Raw genomic sequence first — 14,933 nt, forward strand, 5'->3', positions numbered from 1 at the left:
GTAGAGAATCCACGGATGGCCAAATTTTGTCTATTTTTGTGTTCAAATCTTGAATCTACCTCAAAGTCATTTTGCATTGACTTGTGACAGGCCAGTTCTGTTCTTCCAGAGGAGGGCAAGTTGTGAGTGAGACGCCCCATCCCCCTGGCAGAGGCACCTGGCCACGCGGGGCCATCAGGACCTGCCATCGGCCATCTCCACCCGAGACACTGCCGCAGGTCTCAAGCTGTCTGTTGCCTGTTTGTCTGTCTTCACCTCTGGGAAGGCAACTTCTCCCTTAGTGCTCTGTTAATCTTTTCTTAGACATTTGTTTTCCACAAGAACGTTAACATAATTTTAATCAATTTCTTTTTTTCAGAACCAAGAATTTGGTGATTGAATGGGAGAGGCGGCTGCCTTCATCTTGCCCAAACCTGCTCGGAATGACGTGATAGAGGCTGAGATTTCACAGTTGGACACAGTCCAGTGGCAGCCTTTCCAGTTTCGTGGCCTGTCAGCAGTAGCCAAGATTGGGTGTAAACAGCTCATGGCCATTAAACATTGACAGGAGCCTTACGTGGATGGAAGGTTCTAGAAAGAGGTGTTGCAACTTCTCGTGCTGGGGCTTTTCCTGGCACCTCAGATAAGATCTGATCAATCCTTTCCCTGAATATTTTTACAAAATAACTTTTCTTAACTTGGAAGCTTCAGACACACGAAATGGCACCCAACGTCCCAAGGGGGCCAAAAGCATCCTTGCTGATCATTGGCCATCACTCCCGGCCCCCTGGCCAGAGGCCTCTGTGCCCACCTGAAGGGAGCTCCCTGCCCAGGCACTGTCCTTCTCCTGCCACTGGGCTGCACTCTGCAGGGTGTGGGCAGAAATTCACTGTGTGTGGTCTCACCTCTGGCCACTGTCCCGGCCCTAAAGGATGCCTTGGGCAGGCCCCTCAGTGTTTCCAGTATCCTTCTGCCTCAAGAACAGTCTACGGGGACCTTTGTGGGTCCCCAGAGGTCCCCCGGGGACTGCCCAGGGCTGCTCCTTTGTCACAGGGTCCAGGGCTTCTGCGGGGTTACAGCTCCCTCCCGGTGGTCTCCAGAGGATGCACTGGCCTCAGAGGACACCACCTTTGTCCCTAGATGATCGGTGGACACGCAGCTCTCTCTGCACTGCCGCCTCTGGCCAGCCTCCATACAGCCTTTGGTGCCCACACTTCCCCAGCAGTCCAGTGTGGGTCCCAGTGCCCCAGTCTCCGGGGGCGGGAGGAGGCAGGCCAAGGTCTCCCCTGGCCAGAGGTGTCGGAGGACACGCTCCCTGGGAGGCCAGCCTGCTGACCCCAGGGCTCCAGCCCTGCAGGGATAGGTGAAGGCACACTTGAGCCAGCAGGCAGGTGTCCTCAGGGCTCCGTGGAGGATTCACTCCCAGGGAACCTGAACAAGAATGCCCCCAGGTATCCAGCCCCATGACCTGGGCGCTGAGTGAGCCATGGAGCTTCCTGCTTGTGGCTTGGTGCACCCACCAAATGCCCAGCGGCATGGACATGGTGCCCTGAGTCCTCTGTCCAGACACATTTATTTCCACCACTTCGGGACTCAGCAGGAAGGGCAGGCATGCCCTCCCCAGAGGAGGGACCCAGGGGCCTGCAGTATGCTGAAGGAGGCCCTCTCCCTGGGAACCGTCCTCATCACACATTGTCCTGACTGTGGTCCGGTGTTTATCCTTCCCAATAAATTTAGAGTTGTGTTTCAACTTTCAAGTAAATTTCCCAGCATGTCGATTGAGAACAAATGACTGGATGGGTTATTTCAGTCCTGAGCCTGCAAACCCCTGCGCCTTCCAGGGCCTCACTCCATGCAGACAGGGCGACCCAGCCTGGCTAAGCTACCTCCTCCTCCGAGCCTCCTATGATGCGCTCCCTGACTCCCTGTGGCCCTGCCATACCCACACACATGGGCACGCAGGCACACAGCCAGTGCTGGGCAAGGGCCAGGCCCCATGTCACCATCTCTGATTCTGTCAGGGCCTCCCACACGCTCTGCATATACACCAGGTGCTCAATCCTGAGGACCTGCGCAGCCTCCCCACCATGAAGGGCTTCATCAGTCCCCAGAGCAGTGGGCCCTGGACAGGCCGCCTCAGCCCAGTTGGGCAGGTCAAAAGTCAGCCTTGGTCCTCACCTGGACCAGGTGACATGGGGAGGTGGTGACCTCAGTGAAGGTGTGTTTATGTGACACATGCCAACCTGCCCAGCTGGACTTTGGGAGGGAGTATGTGAGCTGACAAGCAAAAGGAAAGCGAAAGGAAGGCGGCAGGGGGCAGGAGCCAGCTTCACACCCAGGGCGTGTTTGCAGTGCTGGCGGGGGTGGGGGAGTTCATGTGCTCTGGGCTGAGGACAGCTGCCCTAGGCAGCTCCAGTCCTGGCAGGGAGGAAGGACTGGGTGGAAGAGGCTGCAGCTTCCCCCTGGGCTGGGGCCAGATGTCAGGTTGACTCTTTCGGAACAAGAGGGCTGAGGACTCCCCCTCCCCCAGGCTGGACTCCTCAAGGGGCAAGGAGTCAACCAATGGTGCAGAGCAACCTCCAGCAAGGGCAGTCCCACAGAGCTGTGCTGGGCTCCCCAGAGCAGGGGCCAGAGCCTGGTCTGGGGGAGACCTCTAGCTCTGGAGCATGATGTCCAGAGACTGCCAGAACCGTGGACAAGTTTTAACTCATCTGAACCAAATCTGTAAAACAGAGACACAAACTTCTGCCTCATAGAAGCACAGGAGGAGCTGCCTGCAAAGAGCTGGGCTAGAAATGGAAGAAGCTGGACTAGAGCTGGAGGGAACTGGACTAGAGCTGGAGGGAACTGGACTGGAGCTGGAGGGAACTGGACTGGAGCTGGAGGGAACTGGACTGGAGATGGAGGGAACTGGATTGGAGGTGAAGAGAGCTGGACTGGAGATGGAGGGAGCTCCCCAATGTCTTCATGCACATCCGGCTGCCTTAGCTGTCTGGGGCTCTGACGCTGTGCTTGGTCCCGTCTGGCTCTGGCCAATGGCCTGGGGCCCCCCCTTTGGACCTGGGCTTAGATCTGAGCCAGGCCCTATGCTTGGTCACCAACACTCAACCCCAGGCTTATCTTCAAGGACAGCGACCAGCACAGCTGCCCACTGAGCAGCCTAGACCTGCAGGGGGCTGACAGGGGAGTCAGGTCTGTCAGTTGGGGGTGCCCCTCTGCTCACTGCACCCTCCTGCCTTTGCGGCCACTCCCACTCCCAGGGAATCCCGTCCTTCCCTGGAAGCCAGGAGGTTGTCTCTGAGTCTGTTTTGGAAGTGCTTCCAAGGACTTTGGACTTTTAGTCTGTGATTGAGTCACGGCTGGGCACTCTCTGGACATGGAGCCAAAGGCAGCAGAGGCCCCACAGAGCACTGTTTCCACTCCCCGCCCCCTGGCCTGCTGGCTCTGCCATCCATTCGTCCATTCCTGTGAGGGACAGGGTCCAGTCTCAGCCATCTCTGGACTTCACCCCTTACCCAGCATGGAGAGCTGTGCCCCCCACCGGCTCTCCAGTGGACAGTGGAACTCGCCACTGGGGAGGCACACCTGGCCTCCAAACCTCAGTGACCAGGTCCCGGAGGCCCCCAAGAGCCAGCTGCACACACTGGGCCGAGCTCTTCCTGCCTGGGTGGTGGCTCTGTCCACTCCCTACCCCTGCCAGCCCCCAGCGGCCCCAATTCTTGTAGTTGTTCTGCATTTGATGTTAAGAGCAGGCAAGTGGAGGGTCTATTTTCTCTCTAAAGCTGTCAACACCGAGCTGTGAGGTGGGCCCCGCAGTGCCCTCTCGCTTTCAGTAGGGTTGGGGCCATGGAGACCCCGGTGGGAGGTGAGGGCGGCAGGAGGGAGAAGTTCTCTCTAGCCTCCATCTCCTCCAAGCTCCCAGCACCCAGCGGCTTTGTGACGCCAGCCCTGACAGTTGGGCTTTGATTGTAATGCAAGTGCCTGACTTAAGCTTTGATTTCCAAGTGATCCGCCTCAAACATGGCTATCTCCATCTCAGACAAACACATCAAGACCAGATAAAGAGCCAGGCTGTCCCCCTGCCCCAAGTTCCCTTTGCTTCAGAGATCTCTGAGTGACTTAGGTAACTGACCATGTGGCCTCTTGTCCTTCCCTTCCCACGCCTTAATTCCTGCCCTTATGTTTTAAATGCAACAATAAAGAGTGAACCTGCAAAACCATAGGCCCCCACCTCGACCCCAATGAAAGCAGAACCCCAGGCTCACAGACTCTCTTCCTCTCCCTAAGACCTTGCTGTGGTCCCTCACCTGCTGTGTACCCTCCAGGCCTGTGAGTAATAAAACTTGTCTTTCAAAGTTTCCTGATGGTTTATGGCTGAGGGCATCTTGTAGTTGTAATGAGAACCACGAGGGCCAGTCCAGCCACACCCACACTGTTGGTTCAGAAAGGGGAACCCGGGCCCAGGTGAGTGTCCCCAGGCTCTATTGATAGGCTGAAACCAGCACAAGACAGGCCCAGACTCTTGTCCAGCTGGAGTGGAGGATCTGCACCGAGCACTGAGCTAGAAAGGTATCCACCCTGCCGAGCCCACCCAGCACCTGGCAGGTGCAGAGAAAGGTGCGAGTCCAATCACAGCAAGGACAGACTTTCCGCTGTCAATAAGCTTAAGCTATTTCCCTGTGGGCCACTGGCATGAAGCCACAGGGTCCAAAAGATGGGCCTAAAAACTACCGTCCTTGGCTTGAAAACGACCTAGAAGGACTCAGGAGACACTGGGGCAGGCACAGGGAGGAAAGTGGCGGGACTGTTTCCACCCTCTCCTGGGAACCTCAGGAAGCCACCTAGTTTCCAGACCGGGAGGGCCCAGCTCCGTCTGAGCAGCAGCCCCGGATGCGTGGCGTCCACAGGGCCACCCTGTGAGCTGCAACATTCAGTCACTGCAGGGAATTTAATAGGAGAAAATTCACTCTAGTGAAACAGGCACCTGCCTTGGCTTGCCAGGCACAGTACAGACATCCAGGTGCGTTCAAATTTCAGATACGTGACCAGTCATTTTGTAGTATAAGTATGTTCCATGCAATATTCGGGACATACTTGTATTTTAAAAATGATTCATTATGTGAAATCCAAATGTGTTTGTAAGTCTGACAGCTCCACTGCTCTGCCTGAGTCTCTCACTTTTAGCCAACACTGCAAAGGACAGAAAAACCAGGGAGAGAGGCCAGGGTGCGACAGGGTAGGTGACAGGCGAGAAGCAGAAAGACCGCATGTGTGGGGCCAGGACTGGAGGGGCCTGGACACTTTGAGAGCTAGGAAATAAGGCAACAATTCAGGTTTTTCCCAACTCGCCAACACAGGAACTGCACGTGCATATGTTAAGATTGGAGCGATACAGCCAGGGTCCCTTACCAAGGATGACTCACAGACTTGGGAGCTGTTCACATACAGGAGTCAGCGACACACTTTGGAAAGTGCCTGCTGCTGCCAGCACCTTGTCCCACTATGGGACCTTGGGAACACTAGGGGAGCCAGGGTTGTGAAAGTGTGAGTGTCATTGGGACCAGGCACAGAGGCTTCTCAGTCAGCCTGGGTCTCCATCTCCACACGCCTTCCTGCCTGCTGCAGGGGCTCAGGTCCCTATGTCGATGTTTGTGTGGAAAGGCTGCGCACAAGGCTGACCCGAGTGGCCTTTCACCAGCACTGTAGAGGGAGGTGACCGACCACCTCCAGAAGACAGCTGCAGCCTGAAAAGGCTGTGGACCCCAGCCTGCCCTTCGATGGAGGAAACGCCCCAGTCCAGGGTGCTGTTGTCCATGTCCTGGTCCCTGCTGCTGTGTCTGGGAGGGGATCTCAGCTGGGCAGTAAAGTCCTCAGGCCGAGGGTCAGCAAACCCTTCCCGCCTCACAGCATTTGCACATGCTGTCCCCTCTGCCCGGCTACCTCCTGCTCTTGGCGAGCCACCTCCTCTAAAAGCCCTCCTCCCGCGCGGCCAGCCCGCTTGCCTTTGCCACTCCTGCCCCGGCCCCCGCAGTTGGAAGCACATCTCCCCACCACCCTCGCTGTCACAGTCCCCAGAGAGGATGGCTCCCAAGGGCTCTGGCTCCTCTACCCACAGGCATGGAAAGTGATTTTCAACTGCAGATCATTAACCTGCAGTGGGTGGTGAACTGAATTTAGTGATTGCTGCTGTGGTCAAACCAAAAATGAAAGGAGAACATGGAAAGCTGTGGTGGAGTGCCCTCCCTGGTTAGATGAAGTCTCGGGCATTTCATTTCTGTTTTATGAATGTTTGTGAGTGTATGTGATGTGTGTGCATGAGTATGTGTGTGAGTATCATGGGAGTATGAGTGTGAGAGCTCATGAGTGTGCATGTGTGCCCCTGTGAGTGCACACAAGTGTGAGTGCCTCTGGGGCTGGGCCTGGACTTGAATGCATTTCGCCCCAGTCCTGTCAGGGGTGGGAGGGGGCTCTGTCTAGACTCAGTGGACATCGGACGTCGGGAGCTCAAGATGCCACCTGTCCGCCCCTCCAAGGGTCGAGCCTGGGGGTGCGCTGCAGAGACGTATGTCCCTTCTGCAACACGCAGCCCCTGTCCTCTCCCCTCCCCCGACGCACACCCTGAGCCTCTGGCTCCCCGGCTCGTGGACCCCGGCCGGCATGTCTCTGCGGCAAGAGTGGCCAGAGCGGGTGAGGGTTGGGGAGCTCCACTCTCCGGAGTCTCCATCCCCGCGGACCCGAGTACACGGAGCCCCCAACACCTGGAGCCCTACCCTTGTCCTCGGAGCCACCCACCACATCCCCAGCCCCTCCTGTCCTCCCCTCCTGCCTGCGCGCCCCTCACCTGCGCCCCTGCTCCGGACCCAAGTGGCTCCTCCACACCAGCAGCCACCGCTTCTCTGTGCGCTGTGCTCCAACGGAGAGGAAAACAGACACACCAGGGCGGAGCCTGGGGAGGAGGCGGGGGGGGGGGGGGGGGGGCGGGGGGGGAATGAGGATCCAGCAAGAGGTGCGGCACCCAGACACAGGAAAACCAGAGTTATGGGAAATCACTCGAGTCTCAGGAACTGCCCTGAGTCCACAGAAAAAGTTTATGACTTTCTTACTAGTGAATTCTTTATTATATTTTTATTAGAAGCACTTCATTAGATGGTCATTCTAAAGAAAACAGGAAAAGAGCAGGAGGCGCTTTTCCAGAAGAGCTGATGCCTAGAGCTCTCCACGCTCAAGCACTGAACAGATGTTTCTTGGGGAGCTGGGTGGGTTCACTTCCCTGAGAGGATCTGCACATTCTTGCACACAACAGGCAGCTGTGCCTGTGAGAATCCACAAGGAGCGTGTTAAGGCTGAGGGTCGTTGGAAATGCAAGTTGGGTTGGTCTGGAGGCAGGGCTGGGGCAAGCAGGCAGGAGTGAAGGGCACACTCACTCCGAGCCTGGGTAGAAGGTTGAACTGCCCTTAATTAGGCCTTGAGCTGAGGGAACCCCTCCTCTCAGCTCCCTCCCCACTGAGGGTCCTACTAGGTGGGTGTGGAGACACACTGTGGACAAACTCAGGGGTCCTGGAGGCACACTTGTGGACGGCCATCCCCAGAGGGTGAAGGCCAGCACAGCTGACCTGGGAGAAGGATTCCAAGTGGGGAGTTCATTATCGGATTTGTTCGTGTCTCAGGTTTGGGGGCTTATTGTAAAAGTTGCTGTGATGAAAGTTTCTCTTTGAGTACCTGACAGAGGGAATGCGGAGGCACTTGTGCGAGTCCCCCAAATGGCGAGGGCAGAGGTGTTGGAGTCACTCTTCATGGGACTCTGTGGCTGGCTGTCTTTCAGGTTGCTGAAGGGAAGCGGCTTGCAGACTTGAATCCTGAGTCTCTGGTCCGTGTCCGGCCTCACCAGCCCAGGCCCAGCTGTCGTTAGTACAGACCAGAGAGGTGGCTGCTGGTCCTCTGTCCACTCATTGTCACTCCCACTGACCAAACTGCTTGAACTCTCCAAGCTTCAGCTTCCTCATCACAGAGGGGCCAGTGTGAGGATCCAGCACAAAGACGGTCCCTGTCCCGTGAGCTTACACCTGCGGCAGTGGAGCCATGAGTCAACCGACCATGAGAAACAAGGAGACCCCGTGGGAGCAGGTGCAGGGACCTGGCCTGGCTTCTCGGGGAGCAGGGCAGTTTGGGGACAGCGTTCAGCAGGGGGTGCTGGGACAGGGGATGGCCTAGGGGCCAGGAGAAGGGGTTTGTCTCCAACTAAAGTGACCTGGGAATCTGCGGGACAGGGATGTCTGTCATCAGACCTGCACTTCCAGAAGCCCATGGGAAGGTGGGGGTGGAGAGAAACGAGTCTGGAGGTCCTTGCAGTGGTTCTGTAGGGTGTCTGTGGCGGGATGGGGAAGGCCTGGAGGTGCACGGAGGCAGGAGAACCCACAGATGTTGGCAGTTTGGATGTGGGGTAGGGGGCCTGGAGGACCCCAGTGCTGGCATGTGGGCAATTCCCTTCCATTGGAACCTAAGGTGATACACTGGCAGGGTGGAATGGGGTAAGGGCCAAAATGTGTCTCTGGGACACCAGGGGAGAAGTCCCCACAGCTGTGGGCTCATGGATGGGCAAGTCTTTGTTGGGCAGGCCGTGACAGTTGTCCGGGATGGGCAATTCCCTACTTTCATGAGAAGAGAAGACACAGAACCAAATTCTGGGGAACTCTCCAATTTTGGGGATGGCAGAGGAGGGGCCCAGAGAGGACTTGGCAGAATGTCCCAGTTGCCCCACAGGTGGAGTGTCTAGAACCTCCCAGGCAGTCAGAGGGCGAGAAGAGTCATCTCTCCAGATGGACTTGGGACCTGAAGGTCAGCCAGCAGCCAGGCATCCAGCTGGGCAAAACAGATCAAAGTCCTCAGGGACATTCCAAGAGAGCAACAGCTGCTCGTGTGCAGATAAAACTCAGAGCCAACTGCCCTCACAGGAAGACGCACTGTGGTCAGTGTGAAATTCAGACCCCCCGCCCCCGACAGAGGGTGCAGAGGCCAGAGGCCTGGCCCCACCCTGAGGGCCAACAAGGCACTAGAGAAAGGCCCCACAAATGACGACCCACGCTGGGGACCGAAATGCCACCCGCCACGTCCTCTGTGCCTGTCCCCTGGGCCCATCTCTCACTCCTGGGCTGGAAGGAGGGGCTTGTCCCCAGGGCCACATCCCAATTCAGCCCTTCCTTCCCCTCCTAGGGTCTTTCTCTCAGCAGAGGCTCCTGGCAGCAGCATGTGGCTGCCAAGTCCCTGGGGCATTGGGCTGTTCAGGCAGGATGGCAGGAGGGTCCCACACGAGGAGCGGCCTTGAACATCCACTGAGGGCTTGGAGTCTTTCGTCCCCAGGCAACAAGATGCTGTTGGGAGTTTGATGCAAATGCACACCCTGATAAAGCATTTATGTATCTTGAAAATGAAACTAGTTTGTTTATTTTGAAACTAATACAGAAGGCTTACAAAACCACTCAAATGCTATAAGATACAATAAAACCAACTGTGGTGTGTCTCATTGCAACTCTTTCACTTCCCAGAGGAAATGCCTGTAGACATTTGCTTCTATAACTTTCTAGAAATTTTCTGTGTATATACAAACGCACACCGCAGCATCCAATGCGCGTATCTTTTTCCATTTTTATACGATCCTGGGATCTCTCTTAGGATGGCACACAGCTCCTCCATTCCCTGCCTTTCTCTTTCTGTGGGGTGTTTAACCTTCCATTTTCCTGAATCACAGCTTCTGCTAAATCACAGGATGCCTGGAGTTTCATTTTCTTTTGGTTCTAGGAATTTGTAAATTTCAGTTATGATTTCCTATTTAACTAAAAAGTTATCCGTCAGCATGTTCTTAATATTCTAGATGTGTTGCAATGTTTCTTTTTGTTACCAACTTGTAACTTCATTCCGACTTCTCTCTTCATACTTGGGTTCCCCCACAAAACCTGTTGCCGTTTTGCGCATGCCCCAGTTGTCACACACGTGATCAATTCTTGTGAGTGCCTTGTGTGTCCTTGAGACGTGTGTGTATTCTCTGATGGTTGAAGCAGAGCGCTAGCTGTCAAGGTGGTCACTGGTGTAGTGTAGATCCTCTATGTACTTGCCAGTTCTTATTGGCTATCAATAATTGAGAGAGGTGGAATCTCTTGCTGTGATGGGGGATTATCAATTTCTCCCTGTAGTTTTAGCAATCTTTAGTCATATATTTGAAAGCTATTTTATTCCATCCAAAAATATTTTATTTATTTCTTTATTTTTTTGTGAGGAAGATCAGCCCTGAGCTAACATCCAAAAATATTTTAAATTGCTATATTTTCATGGTAAGCGGAGCCTTTATCAGTAGATAGTGACCGTCTCCACCCTAATCATCCGATTTTTGTGTGTGTGTGTGAGGAAGATTGGCCCTGAGCTAGCATCTTGTCTTGACATGAGTACAGCCATGTTTGGCTGCTCCATTGGTCTACAGCCACCAGCACAAAAAGAAATATAAAAGCTGCTTTTTGCGTGGTGGGAACTGGCCCTTCTCCCACGGAGAGAGTTACAAGTTGTAACATTTCAAGGCTCTTGGAGCGTCGTAGCACGGGATGGACTGGCCATCTGTGCCGGGCTAAGACGATAACCAAAGAGAACAATGCACGTACACAATTACTGGGCTGGGACGTTAGCCAAGGGGCTCAGTGCACGTACGCCACTGATAACCATGTGTGCATGGGAAGACTAGATGCTTGCTCTGTAAACTCTGTAACTGCTTATATAAACTGCTGGAGACTGAGACCCGGTGAGAGTTCTACCTGTGGAAGGAATGCCTTGCCCAGGACGTGTGATCCTTGCCCAGCTGTGTCGATTGACAGGACTCTCCCGGCAGTGGGGCGCGGATGTTGTGAGTAATTGATTTACTGTGAAGTAATTGATCTGATGTGTTCTCTTTTCGGTCAACCTGGTGTTTCTCTTTCCGGTTGATTTTTGTCATTTCCCTTCAGTAGATCTGGTGTTTCCCTTTCCAATCGATCTGATGTTTTTCCCTCTTATTATATGACCTATTCGGATCTGCTGCTATCTCAGCCGATGTGGATGTTTTCCCTTTCCAGTGGAGCTGGTGTTTTTTCCCTCTTATTATTTGACCTATTCGGATCTGTTTGCAGACTATCGCCTTTACTATCCTCTATATAATAAAATATACCTTCAGTCCATTTGTTTGGAGTAAAAAATTTCTTTTACGTCTCCGATCAAATCCCCAAACCTCTCATAACACATCTGTTGTCAATGCTCCTCTTTTTGCTTGAGGAAGATTGTCCCTGAGCTAACATCTGTGCCCATCTTCCTCTATGTTGTATGTGGGTCACCACCTCAGCATGGCTGATGAGTGGTGTAGGTCTGTGCCTGGGATCCGGGCTGTGAACCCCAGGCTGCCAAAGCAGAGCGTGCCAAACTTAACCACTGCGCCACCGATCCGGGCCCCCAATTTGTTTTAAAGTCTCTTTTGTCTGATATCAGTGGAGCAACAGCAACTTTGTTTGGTTAGAATATTTCCGATAGATCATTTTCCAGACTTTTGCTTTCAGCTATTGTGTGTCCACATGCTTTATTTACATCTCTTGTAAGCAGAAAACATCTAGATTTTTATCCCTTCTGACAATCTCTGACTTTCACCCAGTAGTGAGTCCACTTCTATTCATCAGGTTACTGATAATTGTGGACCTGTTTCTACCGTGTCACAGCATGACTGCAGTTTGTCCTACTGTTTCTAAGTGTCTTTGTTAACCTGATCTTCTTCTTCTTTTTAATGAGATCAATACCTCTCCCCCAATGAGACAGGAAGTATGGCCTGCTGTCACTTCTTTTGGTCCACAGCAGCCCCCGCACCTGCCAACATCCATCCTATGTTGATACAATGAGGGTTCAATTCTGCTCATTTTGGACAATCAGCTTTCATGGGGCACTTGGTCACCCTCGCTCCACACATGTCAGTTGGCATCTCCAGGCCCCCAGCTTTCCGGTGTCAGGGCAGGTCTCTGTGCAGCAAATCCCTGGGGGTTCGCGGACCTGAGGGTGGGTTTAAACACGCCTTCATATTTGGATGACATGTGGCTGGGATCATGGCTTCTTGTTCCCACAACACTTTGGAAACACTATTCCAGTGTCCTCTGGTGTCCAGAGCAGCTGAGGGAGAATTGGATGGTTCTTGTTCCTTTACACATCGTCATTTTATGGAAGATTTAAGAACTTTCTCTTGCCTTTGGTATTCCTAAACTTCACCGTGATGTGTTAGGGGAGGTGAGCATTTTTCTTTCTTTCTTTCTTTCTTTCTTTTTTTTTTTTTTGTGAGGAAGATCAGCCCTGAGTTAACATCCATGCCAATCCTCCTCTTTTGCTGAGGAAGATTTGCCCTGGGCTAACATCCTTGCCCATCTTCCTCTACTTTATATGGGACGCTGCCACAGCGTGGCTTGACAAGTGGTGCGGCGGTGCTCACCTGGGATCCGGGCCTGCAAACCCTTGGGCTGCTGAAGCAGAGCTGGAGCATTTAACCGCTACACCACCGGGCCGGCCCTGCGAGCATTTTTCTTACTTCCTCTCCTTGGTTCCTGTGGGCCCTTTCAAACAGAGATCTTTCTTTCTTTTTTTGATTTCAAGAAATGTACGGGTTGGCCCAGTGGCGCAAGCAGTTAAGTGCGCGCTCTCCGCTGCAGTGGCCCAGGGTTCGCCAGTTCGGATCCCGGGAGCACACCGATGCACTGCTTGTCAAGCCATGCTGTGGCAGTGTCCCACATAAAGCAGAGGAAGGTGGGCATGGATGTTAGCTCAGGGCCAGTCTTCCTCAGCAAAAAGAGGAGGATTGGCAGATGTTAGCTCAGGGCTGATTTTCCTCACAAAAAAAAAAAAAAAGAGAGAGAAATGTACTTCCTTCCTTTTCCAAGTCTTTCCTCTTCTTCATTTTTGTTGTTCTCTCTCTGGACTCCTTTTGGTGCATCATGTCACATCCATTTCATCCTCTAAAGTTTCCTTCTTTCTTCCAGGAGGTTTTCAGGGAAGTTCTCCAATCTGCTATACCGCTTTCCCATTCCTTGGCGGCAGCTGGGCTGCTATTTATCCATCTCTAATGTTCTTTAGTTCAGCTCTGTTTTTTTTTTTAAATCTAAGATTTTTGCTTGGTTCTTTGTTGTTGCTGTCTTCCTGTTCTTGTTCTTTGAACTTAATCTAATTCTAATTTATCTGTTTGAGATAATTTTAAAGTTTTAAAATTTAAGACTAATCTGATATTCTTGATGCATCTAATATGTCTGCTTCTGATGGAACCCACAATTCAGTGTGTTGTTTTCCTTCTGAAATGGCTGCGTTCCTCAAACATCTGGTTATTTTACCCCCCCAAGCCACCCCACCCATCAATGCTCTTGGAACTTTATTGTCTTTAGAACTTTATTTTAGAAAGAATCACTTTTCTAATATTAATCTTTCCCAGCCAAGACCAAGATAGCTCTTTCCATTTATCTAAATGCTCTTTGATTTTCTTTAGAATATTATAAGATTTTATTGATGTAAGTGCTTCACATTTTTTACTAAATTTTGGGGGGGCATTTTTGTTACTGCTTTAGGGAACACGTCCGTGAGCTCAGGGTCCTGCCTTGCACGTTAGCTTGGTGACACTGTCCAGAGTCTTACTCCTGCCTTGGTTTTCCCATCAGCTCTTTTCACATGTGCAGTGGCAGCATCTGAGGGAATAATAATGAGGGGTGTTTGGGGACCCATCAGTGGCCACGAGTCCTGGACAGGTAACCCCAAAGGGCCACGCCTGGAGCTCTCTCCATGGTCCCTGGTGCCCTGCTGGTACCTCGAAGTCCAGTCCTGGCCGTAGCTGTAGCAGCGTGGGCCTGGATCCAGGCATAGCCGGGCCTCAGCTGACTGGACCGGGGGTGAGAATTGTTCTTGTCTGCGTCATTTCCTTTTGGGGAAGGACCCGGCCAGTACACCTGGATGTCACCTTCTTTTTTTTTTTTTGTGAGGAAGACCGGCCCTGATCTAACATCTACCAATCCTCCTCTTTTTGCTGAGGAAGACCCTGGGCTAACATCCACGCCCATCTTCCTCCACTTTATATGGGATGCTGCCACAGCATGGCTTGATAAGCGGTGTGTTGGTGCGCACCCGGGATCCGAACCGGCAAACCCCGGGCCTCCGCAGCGGAGCACACGCACTTAACTGCTTGCACCACCAGGCTGGCCCCTGGATGTCACCTTCTTGAGGGGGCACCAGGAACAGAGATGGGTGGCCAGCAGCCAGTGGGGTGGCAGCTCTGCCTGGCAGGGGAAGAGAAGACTAGTGAGGAGAAGGGGCGGCTCTCCAGGACGCCTCCGTCCCTCAGGCGATTTTAGACATTAAAGCTCTCTCTCCCCCTCATTGTGACAAAATGTTCATTGTGGAACATCTACAAAATGTAGATAAACAGAAAGCTACAAATCACCCTTGATGGTGTCCCAAGGGGACGTTCTGGTGCACTTGTGTGCACAGTGACTCTGACCTACATGATGATGGGGACACACCGGGACCGAGTTGGTGGCCCCGTCCCTCCATGCGCCCTGAGTGAATTACGGGCCCTTTTGTGAGATGCCGACTGGTGGCGCTGACCATCCACTGTTGGGATGCCCCTCGAGGCATCTCCTGGCCCCCCCTTCCTCAGTTAACTGGTGAAGACTCCCCCTCCCCCACTCTGGGCTGTGGTCTTGATCCCCTTGTGCGGCTCCCACACATCCCGCACCCCCCTGGCTCAGCCCCTGGGCAGTCTGAGGAGATCATGTCCTTGGAGCAAACAGGGACTGTCACCTCCGGACCCTTCCTGTCCTCTGGGCACAAAGGGCCCCCTGCAACAGCGCTGGTTGGCCAGCTCCACCTCCCTCTGCTTCCCAAACAGAAGACCCTCTTGTTCTGCTGCCTCTGAGCTTGGTGTGGCCGTC

This window comes from Diceros bicornis, chromosome 18, assembly GCF_020826845.1.
Source record: "Diceros bicornis minor isolate mBicDic1 chromosome 18, mDicBic1.mat.cur, whole genome shotgun sequence".
Lineage (NCBI taxonomy): Eukaryota > Metazoa > Chordata > Mammalia > Perissodactyla > Rhinocerotidae > Diceros > Diceros bicornis.